The following is an 11,771-nucleotide window of genomic DNA, read 5'->3' on the forward strand; positions in this document are numbered from 1 at the left end:
TCACCCTACCCCCTGCCAAACCCAGGTAACTTTCGCCTCCCTCCCTATCAGGTGCTAGAGCCACAACCAAACTGAATCCAGAATTCTTTAACAACTTTGGAGGACTCAAAGCCCTTCTGGGCTGAGGAAGATGAGAGAAACACACACACACACACACACACACACACACACGCTCACAGTGGACTCAGAGGTTGCTGGGAAACAATAGGAATGAAAACAGGTCCCTTGATAAGTTACTAGCCACAACAAAATACAGATGACTGCTTTAGTACAATGGCTACGGCTATGCAGAATTCTAACACACCTGTCCGGTGAATGTCAACAGACACTGGTCCCCAGTCTGAGTAGAAGTGGCATCTCCGGAATATACTTGATGCGGCATCAGTTCCTTTCATCAGTTCCTTTCATCAGTTTGCCTCACCAAGCACCAACATCCTTCAGCTTGATTCACCAAGCCACCCTCTACTTACAAATAGATTCTCTGCGTCAATTTGCCTGTAAGGACGAAAGGCAGCAACCAGCCAACGAGAGCATCCCCACGTATCCCACTTCCCAGGGTTACACTTTCGTAATCATCAGGACTTAAGCATTTGTCTTTATGTATCACGCTCCAAGCTTCCTCTGATTACATCAGAACCTATAACACAGAGAGTAACAGGCTCCAGACATGTCCACGTCCTAATTCTGGAATCTGTAATTATCATTCATGACCAGAACGAATTAGAGCTGCCTTTGTAGAATCAAAGAGTCAGTTATTAGACCACATGCCACCTCTTCTGTGTCTCTCTCTGTAGAATTCTAACAATAAGACAACAGTAAGAAGGCTGGGGAGATGGTTTAGTGGCTAAGAGTGCATACTGATCTGTTGGCGGACAAAAGTTCAATTCCCAATACCCACAACGGGTGGTTTAAAATCACTTTAGCTCCAGGGCATCTGACGCCCTCTTCTGGCCTCCATTGGCATTGCTCTCTTAAGCTCGCACCACACTTCCCCCACCCCACCCCCCACACCACTCACACACACAGACACACAATAAAAATAAAATAAAAGCTTTTTTTTTTTTTTAGAAATGAAACTGGCAAGAATGATCTGTGTTGGGCGTGGTGGTTCATGTTTGTGATCTCGGTACTTGGGAGGCTGAGGAAGAAAGAGTGGCGTGAGTTCAAGACCAGCCTGGATGACACACTGAATTCCAGATCAACCTGACCCATAGAGGAAGACTTCGCCTCAAAACCAGAAACAAGGAAAGAAAAGTTGGTAATTAAATTGTGTCAACTTAAAAGCACAATGGATCTGTGACAGTGAGACCAACTCTGTACTTGAAGACGGCGGGGGCGGGGGGAAGCACATTCCGTTCACAAATCGAAGGACTTCCTCATCTGAGAGTAAACTTCTCTCCATCACTGTTTTTCGACTGGCTGGCAAGAGAGCTTGTGACAGTCTGGTCCACACTGAGGACATTGAATTTTGTGCAACACTCAGCACTAGGGCTCTGTGAAGAAGGAGAGGCAAGCGGAACCACTGCAGCACTTGGTCAGCTTAGAGGTGTCCCTGTATGCTGGACCCATTTCTATGGGGTAGGCGTGGTCTCTGGCCAAGGCGGAGCAACCCCGGGGCGGAGGGGGGAGGGGGAAGGGGCGGTGGGCAAGGAGCTGGGGAAGAACTATGCCTTGTCCCTAGTGCTTTGTAGCTGGAGCTATGCACTGACCACAATCACCAGGCCCCTTGGAAGAGGGGATTTCCCTTCTGCACCTGCGGGCTGGTCAGCAGGAGCACGTGTAACACAGAGCAAAAGGAAAGGCTGGCTGGCTTCTGGGTTGTATAAGAAAGCAGATGGAGGGCCTGGAGAGATGGCTCAGGGGTTAAGAGCACTGATTGTTCTTCCAGAGGTACCGAGTTCAATTCCCAGCAACCGCATGGTAGCTCACAACCGTCTATAATGTGATCTAATGCCCTCTTCTGCCATGCAGGCAGAGCACTGTAAAAATAAATAAATAAATAAACAAATAAGTAAATAAATAAGCAAGCTGGTGGAGCAAGACATGAGGACATGAGGCCAGAATCACCATCTCTCTGTGACCTCCTTTCTAGTTCCTGTCTCCAGGTTTTTGCCTTAAGTCCCTGCTCTGGTTTCCCCCCGTGATGGACTATAAACTCCAGGGGAACTGACATGGAACTAGCCAGACGGAGCCTGTTCAAACCTGGGAGACTTAAAATCTCATCCTGAGAACAGAAGGTGTGGGACAAAGCTCTCTCCTTGTGTCTGTGCCTGCCTCAGGAGCAACCCGCAGGTGGTTACAGTAGTTGGTCACATGTCAGTCACATGAGCTTGACACTTGTTATCTTTCACCATGTAACTAGTGCATTGCCAGTGTGATAGTCCCAGCCAATGAGACACATTCATTTTCAAACCCACCCCTGACTGGCCAATGTTTATAAGTCCCTGTTTCACATGAAATAAAGTGCACCGAAGACCATCTGAGATTGGATGTTTATTCTGAGCTATAACACTGGGGAAAGAAGAGACCCCCCTCTTCTTCCCAAAGAATTAATCGCTGTACCCCCTGACTTGACTGCCAGCCAGACTGTTGGCTCTGGACTGTAGTGGCCACTGTAGACGCTCATCTGGTTGCCTGGTCGCCACGGGCATCTGCTAACCATCAGCAAGTCAACGCAGATTGCCCACTGCTGTCTTTAGTTTGCCACGGTGCCCCTCTGGGGTAGCATATTGTCGGCTGTTCCAGAAGCAGCCGTTCTGTTCACCCCAGCCAAGTTCTTCCACCAAGGCCAGCTGCAGATGGAAACTTCTGGATTCTAATGTAGCAGACCACTAGTAAGCAGATCCAAGCCCAAAGCTAAAGTATCCTCAGGCAGCATCTGAAGCCTATGGAGAGGGACTCCCACCTCTCTGATGTCTCCACCAATTATTTTTTAAATACTTTGGTTCATAACTCTCTTTATTCTGTTACTATATAAAAACTTGCTAGGTGAGGTAGCACACACTTTTAATCCCAGCACTAGAAGGGCATAGGCAGGCAGATCTCTGTGAGTTCAAGGCCAGCCTGGTCTACAAAGTGAGTTCAAAACAGCCAGGGCTTATTACCCAGAGAAAGCCTGTCTCAAAAAACAAAAACAAGGCAAAATAACAACAAACCAAAATAGTAACAACAACAACAAAAAAACCCTCCACAAATCTGAGGTAACCTACCTCCCTGTTCCTGGGCCACAGCCACACCAATTTGACTCCATAATAAATGATCTCTTATTCCCTTTGAGGTGAGAGTTGCATTTTCTGTGTCAACAGTTGTCAACCTCAAGAAATGGGGAGGGGTGAGTCTCACTGCAGACAGCAGGAAAAGGAAGTTTCAAAACCCATTTGGTAACTGAGCACACACAGATGAGACAGGGTTCTGAGCTAAAAGTGCAGAGTGGAAGCAACGGTCCAGGGGGCACTCACCAGCCATGTGATCCCAGTAAGATGCTTCTCTCTAGGCCTCACTTCTCTTCTTCATAAACGGATGCAGGACCAGTAGTACCCAGCACATGGAGCTGTCGTGAGGATCGACTGAGACACACAGTTGACTTAGCAGAAAAGATTAGCATTGGAAATAGATGCAGGGAACAGTATTTGCAACGTAGTGAAATCTTTCGTGTTAGCTATGGTATATATCTTTCGGTGACTTACAATGAGTCATGAATGATTATACTGATGGGATCAAGTGACACATATATGCAAAACACACACATTTAGATTTCACAGAAGTTCTAGAACATTTCCAATTACTGATTAGTGACAAAGAAGGAAAAGAGAATTCAGTCACGCTTTTATGAATGTCCCGAGCTCTCTCTCTACCCCTTCTTCTCTCTCTGGAGTTCCTCTCCCCCATTTCCTTCTCTCCCCATGCTCATTTAATTAAAGGAAAGAAAGAAAGAATGTCCTGAAAAAGCTGGACATAGTGGCACATGCCTGTAATCTCAGCACTCAAGAAGGCAGAGGCCGATGGATTGCTGTGAGTTCAGGGCCAGCCTGGTCTACAAATCAATCGAGTCTAGGACAGCCAAGGCTACACAGAAAAACCCTGTCTCAAAAAAAACAAAAAACAAAAAACAAAACAAAAACATACAAACAAAATGTCCATAAAAGTACAACAGAATGGAAACAACACTGGCCCTTAGTACACAGAGCTCCTGGCTATTAGCACCATTTCGGGTCATGTGACCCTCCCAGCAGCAGGACAGGTGACATTCTTCATCAGATAAGACATTTCTCTCTAAGCTTCAGGTTCCTGGCAAAGTGCCAATAATATCCAGTACACGGAGTTTATGCAAGGACCAACTGAAACACACCCACTAGAGGTCTAGATATTAGATACTAATACAGGTGCCAGCATGCAGACGTCAGCCGTTTGTGGACAGTCACAGCTCGCATGAGGCAGAGGCGCGGTCTTCTGTTGCATTCCATACTGACTCTTGAAGCAACAACCTCTGACTGCTCCACACTTTGTCAGACTCATGACCCTGACACCTAAGCTACATAGGGTTCTCCAAACTGGTGGGCCTCAGACTGCTGTAGAATCTAAGCAAAACCAAACTAAGATACATACAACTTTGAAGACAAGAGCTCTTTTTATTCCAGCTTCTGGGCTGAGCTTGGCGGCAGCTGCCCTTAGTTTAAGCATCCAGGAGATACCTCTGTGAGTTCAAGGCCAGCCTGGGCTTACATAGTGAGTTTCAGGTCACCCAGAGTTACAGAGTAAAACCATATCTCAAAAAGAAAAAAAGGAAGAAAAATCATCTGGCCATTTGTTTTCTCTCTAGAATTAATATGAATCTATACAAATATTATTCGCTAGCAGTAGCTAATTTCTACACCATATCAAGAATTAAAGCTATTTATGCTATACATGATGTTTGTTTCTTTGACAGTGCACAAGCATTTAAGGCACCTAAACCTCATATTATTTGCTTGCTGCATATATGAGTGACCATTTTAGTGGCGCAATCTTGAAGATTAATATGAATGTTTATTGCAACCATCATACACAGACACAGAAGACTTACTACCTATCAACAACAGTGAACATGCTGCCATAACTTTTCCTAACTGCGGAAGGCAAAGTAGCCCTCGCTTGTGTGGCTCTCTAAGGAGGATTAAGTGAGATGATAAATTATGTGGGGTAGAACTGCTGAGACACCGTAAGAGTTAGACAAATGTTATCTTTCTTGGAAAAGATTGATGCCTATTTTTATAGGCTTAAACACACACACAAACATGTGCATGTACACACCCACATGCACACACAGCAAGGGGCCTATGTCTGTGCAATTTTCCATGGTCACCACTGACCTCAGTCAAGAAGAACAGTCTGCACATTGTTGCTTGACCCTCTGCAGCCCTTGGGAGTCTGTGGAAGCCTCCTGTCCAGTCAGCGTCATCAAACTTACTGTGTAGAAAATTCTTCTTAAGCCACTTTTTTTTTCTTTAATGAAACTTGTGATTCGTGGGAAAAGGATGGTTTCTATTTCTCCTGTGTCCCAGGATTTTTTCCTCCATGTTCAGATGGATTTATAAACTGTATGATCATCGCTTGACCCATAAAGACCTTTGTGGCGAGTCCTCTTCTCCTCCAAACTGTTCCTCCAAGATGCTTGCTGTTCACCAGCTGGTCTCTGTCCTCTGCCGCCAGCTCACAGCCTATTTCTCTTTCAGTGAACCAGACAGATGCATGTATTTTTCTGTTGTTTTTGTTTTTTTTCCTTTTCAGCTGACTTTCAAAGTTAGAGTTATAAGTATCTTGGTACTGTGTCCCAATGAATGTCTTCTTCTTTAAACAAACAGGCTTCTCTGTAGGTGGCTAAATAAAGGAACTGCTCAAGACGTGTTTTCCAGCCACGTACTGAGAGCTGAGGAACTGTGCGGTGTGTCAAAACCACAGAGCAAAGGGTCCCCGTAAAGAGGTGCACTAGTTCTGACCCTTCTTTCACTCGATCTACAAACTCTCTGGACTGGCGAGTTGCCTCAGGTAGAGTGCTCGCTGTGCAAGCATGATGACCAGAGTTCAGTCTCCAGTCCCAATGGCGGGGAAAAGCCAAACGTGGCAGGATCCACCGGTAACCTCAGCCAGGAAAGCACAGGGACAGGAGGATCCATGGTGCTCGGTGACCAGCCATCCTCGGGAATCGGTGAGACCCGGGATCGGCAGGACCTGGTCCCATTGCAGCTGCAGTTGGAAAGCAGAAAGTGACGCATGCAAGTGCTGCTCCCTTTCTCCCTCAGTTCGTGACCCTAGCTTGGGGTGCTGCTCCCAGTTAGAATGGAGCTTCCCATCTCAAAGAACTCAGCCTAGAGGCTCCCTCATGCCAAGAGCTTGGTGTCCTAGGTGATTCTGAACTAAAATCAGCTGTCACGGGGAGGGAGCAGATGAGGGACATCTGGTTACCTACTTTTATGCAAGGGTTTTCCTGTTGAGTGTGGCAGTCAAGGGAAGGATGGAAGCGAATGCACCAACAGCCCCACTTGACAAGTTCCATTCACCTAAATGAAATTAGCTCTGAAATTGAACCCCTCTTGTTTGACCCTCTGAAGAACATTCTGTTGTGTGTTGTGACCCTGCCTCTGAATGGCTTCACTGGGTGACCTTCAGGTGCTTTTTGCAGCCACTCCTCTCCTTAAGCATAGAGCCATGCCAAGATGCTCTCTCCAAGAAGAAGCTATGACAGTTAGGCTGGCCCCGACATCACAAGGTGCTGTCTCCTCAAATGGGGTTGCAAAGGCTAATGTTGTTGTTGTTGTTGTTGTTGTTGTTGTTGTTGTTGTTTTGGTTTTGGTTTTTCAAGACAGGGGTTTCTCTGTGTAGCCTTGGCTGTCGTGGACTCACTTTGTAGACCAGGCTGGCCTCAAACTCACGGTGATCCGCCTGCCTCTGTCTCCCAAGTGCTGGGATTATAGCAACGGCTAATCTTTTAAGCTCCCTCTTCCCCTTCTTATTTCCCCTTCCCCCAGAATGTTTGTCCACACAGGAGACAGAAACAAAGAAAATGGGAGCTGAGCAGAGAGAGACAGAGACAGAGACAGAGACAGAGAGAGACAGAGACAGAGACAGAGAGAGACAGACAGACAGACAGACAGACAGACAGACAGACAGACAGAGACAGAGAGAGACAGAGAGAGAGAGAGAGATGAGGTGAGGAGTCCAGAGAGATTCAAGCATTTACTCCTGCCAGTGAAAGTACTTAGGCAAGATCTGGTTGATCTGAATGTACCCAAGAGATTCCTTTAAAATGTGAAAAGATTCTTACTCCATACATACAGGCGCCCCTGCCCGCAGCTCTTTAGACTCGAGCTGACCAAGACACGCTGGGTGAGAACCAGCTGCCGCATGTTGTGTAACTACACACGGGTCACCAGCCACCCACAGTGGAGTATGTGTGGGTGAGAGTTGAACAGCAGAACAGTTCAGCCACAGTCCGAGCTTCTAACTTCGTTGCCAAAAGAGAAGAGGGGGTTTTGTTTGAGGACTGTGTTTTGTTTTAGTTTCATTTGTCTTGCTCTTTGTTTTTCTTTTCATTCTCTGCCCCAGAATGACCACCACACACACACACACACACACACACACACACACACACACACACACACACACATCTGTCGGTTCCAGGCAATGTCACCGACTTGGAAAAACCAACTGTGAAACAAGAGCAGCTGGAGGAATGACTTCCGGGCTCCTGCTCAACCCAGAAAAGACATCCCAGGACCACAGACAAAGTCCTGCAGCATAAACAAGCACACACAAGTAGAACCAGAAGCCTCAGCTGGAGTCAAGAGGCGCACACATTCCTATTGCTTTATAAGACCCTGGAAGCTGAGCGTGGAGGTAGGCGCACGCCTTTAATCCTAGCACTTAGGAGAGCACAGGCAGGCGGATCGCTGTGAGTTCAAGGTCAGCCTCATCTACAACTCTTTGTCTTGGTATGTAATCCAGGGTGCCCTCAGCCCTTTCCCATGTGGGGATTGCAAGCAAAACTTCTCTTTAAGGACAGTCATCACTGAGAACACCCTGATGTGGCATGGTATAATCACAGCTTGATTACATCAGTGAACACTCTATTTCCAAAAAAGGTCATGAGCCAAACTGAGCGGGGTTAGACCTTCCGCATATGGAAGTGGAAGTGGTTCAACCCACAATATCAGCTAACGGGATGGGAGAAGGCAGCAGCCTGGGGTGGAGACTGATGGGCAGGGAAGGCATCCTGTGCTCATCCCAGCTTCATGCCTGCTTTCGCTGCTTGTGTCTGTGTTAGCAGTACTTCGGGCACACTTTCCATCTGATGAACACCCCACTTTTTGCAATATTCCTCCACATGCACCCACATTTCTGATGGTGAGGCTACACTTCTGCCCTTCAGGGAGAGATGAGAAACACTCTGGAGACCAGTCAGAGACAACATGACATCTCCCTTCTATTCAAGACCTCAAGCTTTGTTCACTTAACGCTGTCTCCAGCTTCCACTCAAGCTGACTTTGCCCTTGTCACTCACTGACGGAAGGTAGTCAGTGCTGAAACCAGCCATCCTGGGCACACAGGGACAGATGGCCATCCTGACTCTCCAGCCTGCTTGCTTGTCTTCTGTCCTCTATTGGCAGAGAGTTAACAGTGTGACATATTTACAGCTTTGTTAAAACCATAGGATGTTCCAGCTTATCTTTATCCAAGCCCAACACTCAGAATTACTCAAGAAGCAATGTGGTTTTATGATTTGGTAAAATCACAAGAGCTGTCCTGTTCCTTAGAGCCACACCTCACTGCCCACACTGTGGTCTGAGAAAATCATTAACCTCAGCATGACACGGCTGAGATCTGGACTGGCCCTACTTTGAACTGGGTGTGTCCAGAAGTCTGGAGCACCCACTTGTAGCCCAGGCCCTGTGAGAAGCCCATGTTGAGTTTTCTCTGCTGCCCCTCTGCTGCCCTTTCTTCTGCCACAGCCAGGGTGGGGTCCCCACACCTGTGAAGAGAGCCTCTCCCAAGACTGTGGGAGCATTGGCATGGCCGGCCGTTAGAGACAGCGGCCAGGAGAATGGATAACGTGGAAAAGCCTGATCACAGTGAGTTCTGGAGCAGATGTGGGACTGGAACATTCAATACCCCACACACACACACATGTACCACACACATACCACATACACACACACACACAAAGACACACAATACCCTACACACACATGTACCACACATACACCACACACATACCACATACACACCACACACACACACATACCACACATACCACACATACATCCACACACACCACACACAATACCCTCCACATGTACCACATGTACACTACATACACACACACACACATACATGCACATGCACACCCTTCCATACCCCCCACACACACTTTCTTAATAACGGTCTACAATTCTCCACCTTTAACAAGCAAATTTAGATGGTTTCTATTGTAATGTATTCTCAGTGTATCTGGTTAGGGAAAATAGAAAGACTGGTCCAGGCTAAACTGGTTTGGGGAGCAACCTGCCTTTCAAGTGAAATTTTAGGCAGAATCCCCTATCTAATGCCTATGTGCAAAACTAGACATGCATAGGATTAAAATCAGATGCATTATGAGAAGAGAGTTGCACAGTAGAAAAATGATTACATGACCTGACCTATCAACCATATCAGAAAACCACACAAACCAAGCCCCATAACTAACCAAACTGAACCACATAAAGGGAAACCCAAAATTGCCATCGGGCCCTGCGTACCTTCACTCCTGTGGCCCACGGTCAATCTTCACTGCTGTCCATTGGAATCTGCACTATCATTCCACTCTGAATAAAGCTATCCCACTACTTTTGCAAATTCTAGGTGAGCTCTGATTTTCTTACTTCTTTGGATAAGAGGCCAGGAACCTGGAAACACTTGAACCCAACACTTTAACAGACAACAGCAAATCATCATCTTGGGTTTGGAGATTCTAACATGTCACTGGAGGGAGGGACACAACCCTCCGGCCCACTGCATAAACGTGTATACAAACACCTGGCCGTAGGTGTTCAGAGCAACCTTACTTGTACCAGCTACAGCTAGAAGCAACGTGAATGGAGAAACAGTTCCAGACACACAATGAAAAAGCCGCCGGGACACTGATGGTCGCAGCCTCAAAATAATTAACCTAAGAGAGCAGTGTTAAAGAGGCCGGAATGTGAAAAGATGCCAAATGTGTAATCTCCCTCTTATCAAATTCTGCAAATCAAAACAACATACTATAGTGACAGAAAGCAAATCAATCATAGCCTGGGAGAAGGGCCAGGGAAAGATGGGAAAGACAGACTGCAAGGGGGTAGGAGATGGCAGGAATACTCACTATCTTGACTGCGGAGTCTGCACAAATATCCAAGTGTATCAAACAATACACTTACTAAGTGTGTTTCCGAGGCCAAGGAGACAGAGCAGTGGGTACAGCCCATGCCACACAAGTCTAATGACCAGAACTGGAAAACCCAGCATCCACATGAATTCTGGTGGGCATGTCCATAAACCTGCAATTTTAGCCCTAGAGGAATGGGGACAAGGGATGCTTAAGGCCAGCTGCCCAACTAGATGGCTAAATGAGAAAGTTCCAGGTTCAAGTGAGACCCCCTGCCTCAAGATATAAGGTAGAGAGAGATTGAGGAAGACATCCAATGTCAACTGCTAGCCTTTACATGCATGCACATGTGCACCCACACGTCACAACATGCATACACACAACAAGATTGTCTTAAACTAAAAATAAATTCATGTATCTTTTAATGTATTTTATGTGCAAATAGTACTGCAATAAATTTTTTATTTCATGCACATATGTAAGATATATATTACTTAATAAATTAATGTATATTTTAATGTATTTATGTGCAAATTTTACTGCAATAAAGTTTTTTTTTTTAATTTCACACACATATAGAAGAGCCACATCCCGTGGCTTTTCTCCACAGTTCAGGGAAAGCCCATAATGTTCTGGAACTGCTCCCATCTTGGCTTCCAAGGCCCAGGCCCCAGAGTCCCTCCCTGCTATACCACCCACACAGTAAGAGGCTGTGAGATCAGCTGAGGTCCAGACTGGTGCTCTTCGTGGGATTCTGAGCTCTTTGAGATACAACTATTTTCCTATCTTCATCCTGAGCAACCAAAGCCCTGGGAGAGTAGATACGTTCCTAGTCAACCTGCAAAGCCAGACATCTCCAGAAATCTTTCTGTGTTTCCTGTGACACCAGAAAGAAGGGAAGGAAGGCTACTGTCCTTGGGGACCACGCTCAAGGATAAAGAATAACAAGAGAAGGCAGAAGATGCTAAGAGCCAGCTGCGGATAAGGCCACACACTTTGGGTGTGCCCCTCAAAGCCATAATGATAAGGAATGGATGTCCATCAGCATTGTGGCCTTCCAATGATGCAGAGGATGGAAGAAGGCTGGGATTTGGCCTCCTTGGGTAAGACATATCTCTGGCTGGACCCCCGGGCCCCAGCTTTACTCGGCTCATGAAAGAAGAGCAACTTTCCACCCTCAAGTGCTGTGCCCACACACCCAGACACAAAGGGGACACAAGCTAACTGTCTTTCACACTGTCTCTGCTTTCCCTTGCAGCCATGTGGTGGCTTTTAGGAGATTTGCAGCCAACTTTAGTTTGCTCAGTAGTTTCCTAAATATTTTATGACAATACTTCTTTAATCAGTCACGGTATGTGCTTTGGATGTCTTCAAAAGACAAAAATCTCCCAGAGTA

General features: G+C 46.4%; 1 protein-coding gene across 1 annotated transcript in view; it reads right to left on the reverse strand.

Moving 5' to 3' along the window:
* Window positions 1-3,341, reverse strand: part of RUBCNL (rubicon like autophagy enhancer) — a 48,393-nt gene extending 45,052 nt beyond the window's left edge. The window contains exon 1 of the mRNA XM_084766974.1: window positions 3,210-3,341. The gene's annotated coding sequence lies outside the window, so the exon portion shown is untranslated. The remainder of the gene's footprint in view (window positions 1-3,209) is intronic.
* Window positions 3,342-11,771: the final 8,430 nt, after the last annotated feature.

The sequence above is a fragment of the Acomys minous genome, assembly GCF_964271855.1.
Source record: "Acomys minous genome assembly, chromosome: 18".
Classification (NCBI taxonomy): Eukaryota; Metazoa; Chordata; class Mammalia; order Rodentia; family Muridae; genus Acomys; species Acomys minous.